Genomic DNA, 14,028 nt, shown 5'->3' on the forward strand with positions numbered 1-14,028 from the left:
TACTAACCGTAAGACGTCTTTAAATAAGAACACTCTAAGAGGAACTAACAATTCAGTCCTTGTTCTTCAAATAGTGGAACTTTCCGGAGATTCTGTGATATTGAGGGTGATAGACCAGTTTTCAGTTCTTCCCACACCAAGAAAAGGGAACATTTCAAACCGTCTTCATCCAGATAAGATACTTTGGCGGTTATAGCTTCGTTTGTAGACGGTTACAAGGTTTCATGAAAAGACAATTACGTGATTTCGAATAAGTACCCTTTTAATTCTATTGCACAGAGTGATTATGGAACCATCTTAAGTGAGCACGCTTGCTCAAACACGCAAGCATTGATCCTAGTGAGGTATTCTATTTTCCAAAATATGGAAAAGGTTTCCCACTCCTCCACTACAGGTAGAGGTGAATATTATCGTGTAATTATGGCCTGTATTGGGAAAACAAAGGAGCTAGGGGTTTCAGGATCTCTTAAAGCACAATGTTTCGAGACCAAAGAGTATCTTTCATCAACAATCAGAATTTATGTTCATCATATTCCAGGGAGATAACTTTGTTTTGCACACTAAAAGCGGATGCCTGAATCATTTTGTCCAACCCTTGTGCTGACATCTTATTCAAGAACTTCTCCTACCAGTACCGACAGAAAGCTAATAATTTTAGGCTGGCAGATACCAGACCTAATGAAAAAAAAATGTACCTACAGATAAAAAGGTACAAGTGTGATGATTTCGCGTTACTAGTGTTCTCGATTCTTATCAGAGCGATGATGGATAAAATTTTACAATTTCAAACAGGAGCTATGCAATTAATTATTCGTTTAATAGATGTGTATGTGTGATGAATAACATTTTTCCGTAGCGTGCGGGCTGGCTGGCGGGTGCGGTGCGGGTGGAAATGCGGGCGGCCCTGCAAGGTAGGGCCGCGCGCCCCGCGTGCTCCCCACATGTACCCGCCACTGGCTTCTCCTAGTGAGTTGGCGCATTCCTTTTTACGTTGCATATCTGGTAATATCAATTTTGCAGAACTTTCGGCAACTTTGTTTCCATACAACATAGCTTGTATCGGTATAACGTTTGTTGCAATTGACTTGTTGATGCAGTGTTCCAAAGGATGTGTACACGTGAAAGATACATGCTCACGATCCGAAGCTAGAACATCCTCTGAAAAGACTGAAGACGTGGCATTACGGCTGGTGTGAGTACATATTTTATGTGGTTTCTCAGGCCCGTCTGCATGACTACTCGTTTACACTGCAGAATTAAAACATGAAATTACGAGGTACGCAGTTTGCTCTACACAGTTACGGCTGATTTGCTACCGTCTCTTAGCTATTCGAGTATACATTTCTTCCCTAATAACGCCGTCGTTGGCCGGACATTAAAACTTTGCTTTCTTTCCTTCCACCAGAAATATGAAAAGATTACTCAAAATCTTGTAACCGACAGCTGAAAGTGATAAATTGAAAACTGATTTTAAAAAGAAAGCCTAATCCACATATGCTAACACATTATAAAAATGGGTGTACATATATGTACGTATGTTTCACACCTCCTCCTAAACCATTACACCGATTTCAACCAAACTTGGTACAGATGTCACTTACTGTTTGGAGAGAATCTCTGCAGGGATAAGAACTACGTACCTATCAATGCGGTGGAGGCAGGGGTGAAAAAATGGTGTATCTCACGAAGCGCGAATGCGCAAAATTTTTCATGCAGTATTTGAGAATGAGAGCACTTATTAACTTGCAACAAACTTAATACAGAATTTCAAACCTTTAAGAAACTTTTTCTCCCTCGCAACCTAGACAAAATTACGAAAGGAGAAAAAAGTTTATCACCTACTACTCTTTTGTTGTTCATACAGTAAAACTGGTGCATCAGGGAAGAAGTTTTAATTTTCTGCTTCTTTACTACTAACTTTATTCATTACACATTTTCAAGCACTATTCATACAAACCATTGAATGATCCCAGAAAATTATATCACTGTTTGACACATAATTCAGGATATATGACGTTATAAACAATGAGAAGCATGTAAAACTGCCACATCATGCAATACTTTTAAATTTATTACTCCTCTGCTACTAATTTATTCGCAACAAATTTCGCACACAATATCCACATGCGGCGCTGAATGAACAAACAAAATTATATCATTGTACGACTGATAGTTCAGGAGATATGACACCAGGAACATTGAGATGCGTGAAAATCTGCCATGCTTGACGTTTTAATTTGATACTTGTTTACTTTAACTGTATTCGTGACACATTTTGTGGACTTTATTCTCCGATATCACTGAATGTATCTGTAAAATCGTCTCATTGTAAGACACACAGTTCAGGAGACCTGGCATCATAGACATTGAGCTGTGTGGAAACGAAACTACAGCGCGAAATTCGCTAGAGTTTCTAACAATACCACCACTTGCAAAGTAGGTTAGAAATAAGATTAATAATGTTGCTCACGCAGCATATGTTCACTTTATCGGGCAACAACAAAGTTATTGACTGTGGATGCTATCTTCAGAATGGAAATAATGAAGTCACTGTAAAAAAAGTAATTTTGGCACTTATATTGAATGGATTCCCACGTAGATTTCGTCGAAGTTGTTATGGCTCATCTTGTTGATTCTAGGGTGATTCCACTTTGACTGCTAGAAGGTACAGATCTGTATTTTAGCAATATTTGAAGACCTAATAAATGCGTTTTCAGGAAATTATTAATGATCAAAAAATCCCAGATCAGAACAATGGTATGGTAGAAATAATATTTGACCTGGTCTTCACGATCCACATTTTTATTAAACTTCTTGTAAATTCACATATACTTCGTAACTGTCACATCATCAAGAAAACAGTTTTGTATCAATCTTCATATATTTAATTTCCACTTTAACCAAACACAAGACTTGACTGTTCTTTTACAAAGCGAAATAACAACTTAACTTCTGCAAAGTAAAACAAAGACTGCTCGGTGCGCATTCGCGCCAAAACGGTTACAAGTAAGTCAAAGATTATGACAGTCTCACAGAAATGAATACACACAAGAACCATGTCACTGTAATATATCGATACATCGGAGTACCTATACATTAATAAAACCAAATGTGAATATTGTCACAAAAATATGTCTGTTACTTCGCAGAAAAGTAGTACGATATTACTGGTATCGAGAACTGGGGTTGGAGTGCCGTAATGGTCACGGAAATAAAGAACCGTTACAAGATACAGGGGAAATATGGGTACAGATATGAGTGAAATATGTTAAATATATGTGAAAAATGCTTACGTGGGCCAGGTCGGGGGTAAAGAGCTCCTCCTAAACCCCTGGATCGATTTCAGGCAAACTTTGTGGAAAGAAATACCGTGGAGTGAGAACCAGAAACCTTCTTTTGGAATGGGGGCTATAATGTAGGAAGAGACAGGGAAGAAGGCGATGAGCAAACAGAGAGGAGGAAGGAGGAGATGGACACAGAGGGAGGGAGGGGGAAATGGACATAGAAATGGAAGAGGAAGAGATGGTCAGAGGAGGAGATCGACTGTGAAAGAGTGTTGGAGGAGATGGTCGAAGAAATAGGAAGGAGGAAATAAAGAGAAATGGATAGAGAGAGGGGAGGAGGAGATGGACAGAGAGAGAGGGAGGAGGACAGGGAAAGAGATGAAGAGAGTAAGAAGGAGATAGAGAGGCAGGAGAAGATGGACTCAGAGAGAGGAGGTGGATATGAACGCAGGGGGAAGGGAAAGATGAACAGAGAGGGTTGGAAGGTGCATATGGGCAGATAGGGTGGGGAGGTGGGGGGGGGGGGAGTAGCAGATGGATAGAGAGAGGGACAGGAGGAGATAGTGAGTGAGAGGTGGGGTAGAGTAGGTGCATAGGGACATGGGGGAGGAGGAGAGGAACAGAGAGGAGTGCAGAGGAGATGGACAAAGGTAGGAGAAAGGAGGAACTGAGCTAATGGAATAAATACGTATCCGGTCAATGCCGGATATCCAGCTAGTAATTTTACAAAATAAGATAGTATTGGCTACCTACAGGATTCGGTCAGCAGAGCAGTTTATGGTCGGAAGGCATCCTAAGTGATCTCTCAAGTCTTCAGGGTGAGATTGATTAATGGCGTGGTCTCCGATTTTCAGGCGAATTGTTATTTTAAGGAAAATATTTGGACGTCCGATCTTGTCGGCTTCTTCAGGTAATACGAGTTGCGCTGTTGCCTGGACTCCAAATAGACTCTTGTGTCGCACCACTGTTTATAACTGTGTTCGACTCCCAGCGCCCCCTCCGCTTTTCGACGCCCATCTGATCCGCGCAGCACGCACTGATACACCGTAAAGCGCATGTTCTCTCAGCGAATCCCAGCTCTGGTGGATGAGGCGGCTGTCGAGATCGTAATAACGTCGCTGTTTATATGAGGTTTTTGACGTCTTTACTTCGATAGACTCCTAAATTGCGATGTCTGAGAGAAGCAGCGCTTTGGTACTGCTGTTATGTTATATTGCGATAGTTGCTGGCGTGTCGCCGAAGTTCACTGAATCTCTCTTCGACAGTTTCAGTAGTCTTCCCCCTGTAAGACGTGACATATCCGCATGGAATGCGGCTCACACCTAGCTACCGGAGACCGAGGTTGCTTTGGTAATATAAGAACGGCTACTTATCTTCTTTAAAGAGACCTAAATACACTGGATGCCTTGTTTCTATAGCAGTCTACCGACCATTCCGGAGACTGATTCAGCATAATATCCGAAACAATAAACACCTCATATACACACACATCAAAAAATTTTCGCATCTCCTCGGTTCCGAGAGTTCCAGAACATGTACAGAAAATTGGAATAGAGGTCAACATAAACATCAAATGGCTCTGAGCACTATGGCATTTAACATCTGAGGTCATCAGTCCCCTAGAACTCAGCACTACTTAAACCTAACTAACCTAAGGACATCACACACATCCATGCCCGAGGTAGGATTCGAACCTGCGACCGCAGCGGTCGCACGGCTCCAGACTGTAGCGCCTAGAACCGCTCGGCCACTCTGGCCGGCCAACATAAACACCATTTCCGCCCTTTCCATTGCTCACGAAAACCACACATTGCATGTTATACCACCATACACCGAGACCTTCAGAGGTGGTGGGCCAGATTGCTGTACACACCGGTAGCTCTAATACCCAGTAGCACGTCCTCTTGCATCGATGCATCTGTACCACGCTGCATGGTGTCGTGGTTGCAAAGATGGACCTCGAATGGACGTCGGGAGCGAAGTTGCGCATCATGCAGCCTATTGCGCACGGTTTGAATCGTAACACGACGTCCTGCGGCTGCAAGAAAAGCATTATTCAACATGGAGGCGTTGCTGTCAGGTCTCCTCCGAGCCATAATCCGTAGGTAGCGGTCATCCACTGCAGTAGTAGCCCTTGGGCGGCCTGAGCGAAGAATGTCATCGACAATTCCTGTCTCTTTGCATCTCCTCCATGTCCGAACTACATCGCTTTGGTTCACTCCGAGACGCTTGGACACTTCCCTTGTTGAGAGCCCTTCCTAGCACAAAGTAACAATGCGATGGCGATCGAACTGCGGTATTGACCATCTAGGAATGGGTGAACTAAAGACAACACGAGCCGTGTACCCCGTTCCTGTTGGAATGCCTGGAACTGATCGGCTGTCGAGCCCCCTCCGTCTAATAGGCGCTGCTCATGCGTGGTTGTTTACATCTTCGGGCGGGTTTAAGAAACATCTCTGAACAGTCAAAGGGACTGTGCCTCTGATACAATATCCACAGTCAAAGTCTATCTTCAGGAGTTCTGGGAACCGGGGTGATGCAAAACCTTTTTCGATGCGTGTGTATCTAAGGCGAGGACGGCAAATGCTCTCTTCAACGCGGATGCACACCAGGCTCGAACTTTTACGGGAATTGTTGAAATGCAGCGAGAAATGAGGATAATGGGCAACTGGCTCTACGTTAGGAGTGTATGGATAATTTGAGATTTTCGGTCTGACTGGGGGAGGGGCTGCTAGGGCAGTCTGTGCAGATCCGATAACCAATGTGTCTCGATAGCGCAATGGTCAGCGGATCTGCGTAGAAAGCAGAAAACTCCTGATTCGCCAAAAATTTTCAGCTTCCTCTTTGATTTAAATAAATGCCCGCTCGCAGCCGATGTCTGTAAATCCTTTTAGCATTAAATGTTTATAGGTTTGTTTATAAATAAATAAATCTTCTGCTACCAGTCACGATTTTTCTTTATTTTACTATTCGCACGACGCGTTTCGAGAAATAATTCTCATTTTCAAGTGCGTTTTTTTTTTTTTTGATGTGTGTTAAGCCATTTCTTTTGATGTTGTCAGTGTGTGTGAGTCTGCTTCATTTTGTTGACTTTTACTGTAATACATAAGAAACGCGATTTTTAGTTGGGTATCAATTCTTTCTGTGAGGTTAGTGGCTAAAGTTTGAGAACAATTTGTACTTACAGTTTTCTAATGGTCCATTTGTGTAGAGTCTCACACACACTTAACATCACACACAACTTGTACACTTTACACATCGAAAATATCTTATATAAACAAAACAGTTACAGAGATCTTCTTACAGGTAGTTCACAGAGATAACATTATAGGTCTTCCACAGATTATGATATGCTTTTGTACAGAGGTTATTTATCTTAACAGTTTGATTTTACAATTGTGCTTATTTATATGTTTTACTATTTTTATTTAAGTATATTATCGAAACATCTCAAACTTTAGCCACTAACCTCACAGAAAGAATTGATACCCAACTAAAAATCGCGTTTCTTATGTATTACAGTAAAAGTCAACAAAATGAAGCAGACTCACACACACTGACAACATCAAAAGAAATGGCTTAACACACATCAAAAAAAAAAAAAAAAAAAAAAAAAAAAAAAAAAAAAAAAAAAAAAAAAAACGCACTTGAAAATGAGAATTATTTCTCGAAACGCGTCGTGCGAATAGTAAAATAAAGAAAAATCGTGACTGGTAGCAGAAGATTTATTTATTTATAAACAAACCTATTGTATCTACAGTCGCAGGCTTTCAGAAACCATTTATAATGGATCAAATCAAATTAAAAGTTTATGGTATGATAGAGCGACTGTTAAAACACATGAATACCGATTCTGTAAGAGAAATTTTATCACAAACTAGTTGCTGCTAGACTACAATGAAACAAGACAGGAGCCTTGTGGCGACAGGGGAAATGTGCTTTGATATCTTCAGTCAGTACGACAAATGGGGGGTAATTACAGTACTGGTCATTAAAATTGCTACACCAAGAAGAAATGCAGATGATAAACGGGTATTCATTGGAGAAATATATTATACTAGAAGTGACATGTGGTTACATTTTCATGCGATTTGGGTGCATAGATCCTGAGAAATCAGTACCCAAAACAACCAACTCTGGCCGTAATAACGGCTTTGATACGCCTGGGCATTGAGTCAAACAGAGCTTGGATGGCGTTTACAGGTACAGCTGCCCATGCAGCTTCAACACGATACCACAGTTCATCAAGAGCAGTGACGAGCCAGTTGCTCGGCCACCACTGACCAGACGTTTTCAGTTGGTGAGAGATCTGGAGAATGTGCTGGCCAGGGCAGCAGTCGAACATTTTCTGTATCCCGAAAGGCCCGTACACAACCCGCAACACGCGGTCGTGCATTATCCTGCTGAAATGTAGGGTTTCGCAGGGATCGAATGACGGGTACAGCCACGGGTCGTAACACATCTGAAATGTAACGTACACTGTTCAAAGTGCCGTCAATGCGAACAAGAGGTGACCGAGACGTGTAACCAATGCCACCCCATACCATCACGCCTGGTGATATGCCAGTATGGCGATGACGAATACACGCTTCCAATGTGCGTTCACAGCGATGTCGCCAAACACGGATGCGACCATCATGATGCTGTAAACAGAACCTGTATTCATCCGAAAAAATGACGTTTTGCCATTTGTGCACCCAGGTTCGTCGCTGAGTACAGCAACGCAGCGTCAAGGGTAACCGCAGCCATAGTCTCCGAGTTGATAGTCCATGCTGCTGCAAACGTCGTCGAACTGTTCGTGCAGATGGTTGTTGTCTTGCAAACGTCACCATCTGTTGACTCAGGGATCGAGACGTGGCTGCACGATCCATTACAGCCATGCGGATAAGATACCTGTCATGTCGACTGCTAGTGATACGAAGCCGTTGGGATCCAGCACGGCGTTCCGTATTACCCTACTGAACCCACCGATTCCGTATTCTGCTAACAGTCATTGGATCTCGACCAACGCGAGCAGCAATGTTGCGATACGATAAACCGCAGCGGCTGGTCCCGGCGGAGGTTCGAGTCCTCCCTCGGGCATAGGTGTGTGTGTTTGTCCTTAGGATACTTTAGGTTAAGTAGTGTGTAAGCTTAGGGACTGATGACCTTAGCAATTAAGTCCCATAAGATTTCACACAAATTTGAACGTTTTTGATAAACCGCAAACGCGATAGGCTACAATCCGACCTTTATCAAAGCCGGAAAGGTGATGGCACGCATTTATCCTCCTTACACAAGGCATCACAACAACGTTTCACTGGGCAACGCCGGTCACCTGCTGTTTGTGTATGAGAAATCGGTTGGAAACTTTCCCCATGTCAGCACGTTGTAGGTGTCGCCACCGGCGCCAACCTGGTGTGAATGCTCTGAAAAGCAAATTATTTGCGTATCACAGCATCTTCTTCCTGTCGGTTAAATTTCGCGTCTGTAGCACGTCATCTTCGTGGTGTAGCAATTTTAATGGCCCTGGGTGTATGAAGAAAGGTAGCAAACGTGAAGAAATAAATTAAAATTTGTAAACCGTTTACTCGGGAAGCTTAGCTTCCTGGTAAATATAACATAAGACAATTTTAGTAAGAAGAAAGAGATATAAGAAAAATCTACTGTGAAGGCGGTAGGATCTTTGAGGTTTCTATGACAGTAATGAGTTACGGTGGCAAATTACGGCGTCGAGTTTAGAATATGATGTGGACTTTTTAATGGACGTTTACGGTTCTGCACAATTCTACCGCACGTACAATAATTATTTAAATAGGTTGATTGGTTGGTTGATTTGGGGGAGGGGACCGAACAGCGAGGTCATCGGTCCCTCAGTTTAGGGAAGGAAGTCGGCCGTGCCCTTTCAAAGGAACCATCGCGGCATTTGCCTGAAGTGATTCAGAAAAATCCCGGCAAACCTAAATCAGAATGGCCGGATTCGGGTTTGAACCGTCGTCCTTCCAGAATGCGAGTCCAGTGTGTTAACCACTGCGCCACCTCGCTGTACGAATGATAGTTTCCAGCCTGACAACTTGACATTAAACTGTCATATTTAACGATACACAAGACATAAAATCCTGGACGTCAATTACATCAAATGTCCTTGGTAAAGAATTACAAGATCGCTTTCCTAGAAGTGTCCTCTGGAGATGGAATGCAATTATTAGCGTTCCCACAATGATATAACGTACTAGTAGGCAATTACCCTTGTCGAATGTCTTTCACGCTCGAGTGATTTGCAATAAAAAACACTGGACTGCTTTCGGTGCAAGGTCTGTAGAGTATTGGACTGCATTTTCTAGGACTCCCCAATGTAACCGGCTCTTTTTAACGTCAGTTGGCCATCATTATGCTTGTCGTCCAGGTCATTATTTCATTAGTTCTCAAAGGTATCTAATGAGGTGCCTGGTTTTAATCGAAATGAAGTTCAGTTCGATATTTTTACAGCCGTGGCCAATAAATAGTCAGTTAGCTGTGCATTTTGGAAATAAGGTTGCTACATATTCCACACGCAGACACACACACACACACACACACACACACACACACACACACACACACACAAAATGGTTCAAATGGCTCTGAGCACTATTGGATTTAACTACTGAGGTCATCAGTCCCCTAGAGCTCAGAACCACTTAAACCTAACTAACCTAAGGACATTACACACATCCACGCCCGAGGCAGGATTCGAACCTGCGACCGTAGCAGTCGCGCGGTTCCGTACTGAGTGCCTAGAACCGCTCGGCCACCGTGACCGGCACGCGCGCGCGCGCGCGCGTGCACACACACACACACACACCCACAGCACAAATAAACACAAACACAAAACGCTTATTCATACGTGAAATTTAGATGCTAAATTATACAGCTACATCATTATCACTAGCAATCTCCACCAAATTTGGTATGTATGTGTCAACTACTTTCACGTCCTTGGTCTAGGTTGGCGAAAAACGTTTCCAACCAATGAGCTTCTTCAAAGAGAAGAAAAGAAAGAAGTGCTATACGGCAATGTAGGATTTGAAGAACAGTCAGAATAACGGATCTCTACAAATACCTGGAGCAGTAGTATAGTCAAGATACTTAGTTGTGATCTGTGCACGAAAACTTTTGTCATCATTTTGTTCTGCTATTGATCGTAAATTCGATGAAATGAGGAGCTTGATCACGCGTAATTTCTAGCCACCTGCTGAGAACGTCACCTTCCATGGCCCTAATCACAGATGAAACACCGTCAAAATGTTCCCATAGAGCCACTGTGCCACATTTTAGTTCAAAAATGGTTCAAATGGCTCTGAGCACTATGGGTTCAAATGGCTCTGAGCACTATGGGACTTAACATCTATGGTCATCAGTCCCCTAGAACATAGAACTAATTAAACCCAACTAACCTAAGGACAGCACACAACACCCAGCCATCACGAGGCAGAGAAAATCCCTGACCCCGCCGGGAATCGAACCCGGGAACCCGGACGTGGGAAGCGAGAACGCTACCGCACGACCACGAGATGCGGGCGCACATTTTAGTCAATCTAATAACTGAAACTAGTATACTGGTGCTCAGCAGTGTGGTACTGAGTTCAACATCTTCTCGTATCCTACTCTATTGCTGACGAAAATGTTTCCTGACCTGAAGATCCGACCTACATAAGATTAGTCACTGCATCTGTACCTTGAAGAGGTTGAGAACGTTTCGTTACAGGCTGCCTGACCAGACAGTTTGCTCGTAGAGAGCTGTATCGTCTGCTGTTGGTGTTTACAATTGTTTACGAAAATGAACAATTTAGACTTGCACTACTGATGTTAAACGTAATGTCCTTACTGTTGACTGCATTCGAAAATTTTCGTCAGAATTTCTTAGAACTGCTTCCATATAGTAACATGTGTTAATACTCGACAATCTCTTTAGAGTATTCACGCCTGGTCATTTCAACACATCTTAAAGCTGAGTCACAATTTCTTTTCTTCTCGAAACTAATTGTAAGCACTTATAACTTGCAGTTATCAGGAATCGTTATCTCCTCCCACACCCGATTATTTAAAGATACGAACACTTATATACAGGGTGAGTCAGGAGGAAAGGTACAGACAGTCTAACTGGCCGCCGGCCGGCCGCCACAGAGACTAAGTCCGAGTCAATCACTTAAGGTGGCCAATAAATGTCATGAGGAAGTGTTATCTACGGCATTCCGTACGGCAAGGCTGCCCACTTTCGACCCTACTCTATGCCATAAGCCTGGAGCCACTCATCGGGAGTCTGACGAGCCACCTTTCTGGTCTCACTTTGCGACAGCACAGTTTTCAATGTCGTGCGTATGCGGACGACCTCCTCCTCTTGATCCGCTCACGGAGTGAAACACACACGGTACTTGATTTGATATCAACGTGCGGCACTGCAGCGGGCAGTAACATGAATGTGGCTAAATCCGCGGCGATGCCCATGCTCTCACACGACGACTTAGCACCTCTCCCGTGTGTACAAAAACTACGATACCTTGGTATCATTTTCACCTCCACCGTGCGCCGCTCCGCTGCCATCAATTTTCGGCGTGCACTCCAAACTATCCGCACGACGGTGCGACAAAATCTTCTCCGACGACTCGATTCTTTACAACGTGTTCAATACCTCAATCAACATGTGGTGTCCAGAATGGTCCACATCGCACAGGTCCTCCCGCTGCCATCAACAATTGGACGCAGCCTCCAGGCTGCCTTCGGATACTTCCTTACGGCCGGTACGCTCTTTAAGGTCCGCTACGACACGCTCACACTTCCCCCCCGAGCGGGAGGCCGCGGCCTTGTCAATGTGCGACTCCGCGCGGCGTCCTTGTACATGTCCACCATGCACAAGCAGTGGCACGGGGGCACCTCCCTTACGCGCAGCTTGCTGGAAATTCTTGTGCCCGCGACCATAACACTACCACTACCAGTCGCGCACATCAAGCACCATCTGACACACATTTCTGATTTCATCGTTGACTTCAGTTATGCTCACACACACTTACCGACCACGCGTTTTTCTCGACCTAAAGATTTTTACACCCCACTCCTTCGTTACATATCCAGCAACATAATCGAACTCAGACATCCGTCCAATCGGTGGCCCACGGTTTGGCGTCATATCCACCAGCCTTTTCTTCCCTCCAACGTCCGGGCAACATGGTACCAAGTCGCAAATGAAAACTTCGCCACAAATCATCGCCTTCACGCCATCGGACTAATGGACTCACCACTTTGTTCCATTTGCCACCTCGTGGATAACGATGTCCATCAACTGACTTGTGCTGCCACCAGTGACGTCTGGAAACTAGCCCGACAGTTCGTTGCCTGTTACTTCCGCGTTCCGCCGGACTCGATTGACCGATGGACTTTTATCCATCCTAAGAATACTTATTTCCCCGCCGCCAAAAATAATGCGATTGTATGGGTCAAGGGATGGACGATCACCTACATGTATAACGATGGCGACAAATCACGCCTTGACTTCTGGCATGTACTTACAAACCGCCCACAGTCAAGTCGAACACCGACCGCGCTACCGCGCCTTCTTCGCCAATTACTGCCGACAACACTCCCGCCCCCCCTGCTGACATCTGAGACTCACCGCGCTAATTTCCATATTGTAACCCACAGTGGAGTAGGCGCATGGACACGCGCCTCCTTTCTTTTATGCAATATACCAGAACATTCTACCCACCAGCAATAACAAGTATTCCAGAAACAATTCCGCAGGATAGCCCGTGGCTGCGCCGCGATCATTACAGCTTACGCTCGAGCGTTTCCTCGCACTGCAGCGGCTACCGGCTACCGGCCAGACGCCACCCGCCGCCTGAAATCCGGCGCCGCCCAGGTGAACGCGTCGCGACGCTGTCAGTGTGTGTCTCAACTGTCATTTTCGAATTTGAAGTTCTAGTTATCATCTGGCAGTTAAGCGATGGATTTTGCAAACTTGAAAATCATGAACTACAGTTAAGCATTGTAAAATTGAGTCGCAAGTGGAAATAAGTGTAACATCTGCAACACAACGTTTACTTTTGGTATAACAGAGGGGTGAAAGCAGAGGAGGCAGCTAGAAAGATTTGAATTGTGTGTGGAGCGAGTGCTTTTGGGAAAAATACGCCAGAAAAAGATATTCTTGTTTTAACAAAGATCGTTCTGGCATCAATGATTTTCTACGTTAAGGAAGTCTCGGCTACTGATATATGTGATAGATTACCATTTTACCATCATGCGAAATTTGCATTCAACAGGCAAAGTTCAGAAGTAGGAGTACTGCATGCTCTAATTCGAAACAACAAAAATCAACGGAGTGACTGTTATTGAATGTCATCAGGTCGCTCATTGAGCATTCGTATGCAGTACTATTACTGGTGACGTGTTATGATGCCTTTATCGTTAACTTTCTAAGAAGAAATGAAAGGCTGAGCCCCTCCAAAAAGACATAAACTCGAGCAAAGAGTAGTATGAACATAATATTTTACATCTGATAGCTCCAAAAGTGTGTTTTGGGTTACGAATTCTGCCCCAAGGGCTGTGTGCAACACAGCTGGAATTTGTTGCAAACAACTGAGACACCTTTCGGTCTCAGCGTAAGAAAATCGAGCAACACAACTACATCACATGTGCTACTGTATGATAACGCACTTCTTGATTTGAGAAACAAAACTATCCAGGAGATTGAAATTAAAGTCGTCTCTCAGGCGCTTGTATTGATAGAGAA

The sequence above is a fragment of the Schistocerca nitens genome, chromosome 1 (assembly GCF_023898315.1).
Source record: "Schistocerca nitens isolate TAMUIC-IGC-003100 chromosome 1, iqSchNite1.1, whole genome shotgun sequence".
NCBI classification, from domain to species: Eukaryota; Metazoa; Arthropoda; class Insecta; order Orthoptera; family Acrididae; genus Schistocerca; species Schistocerca nitens.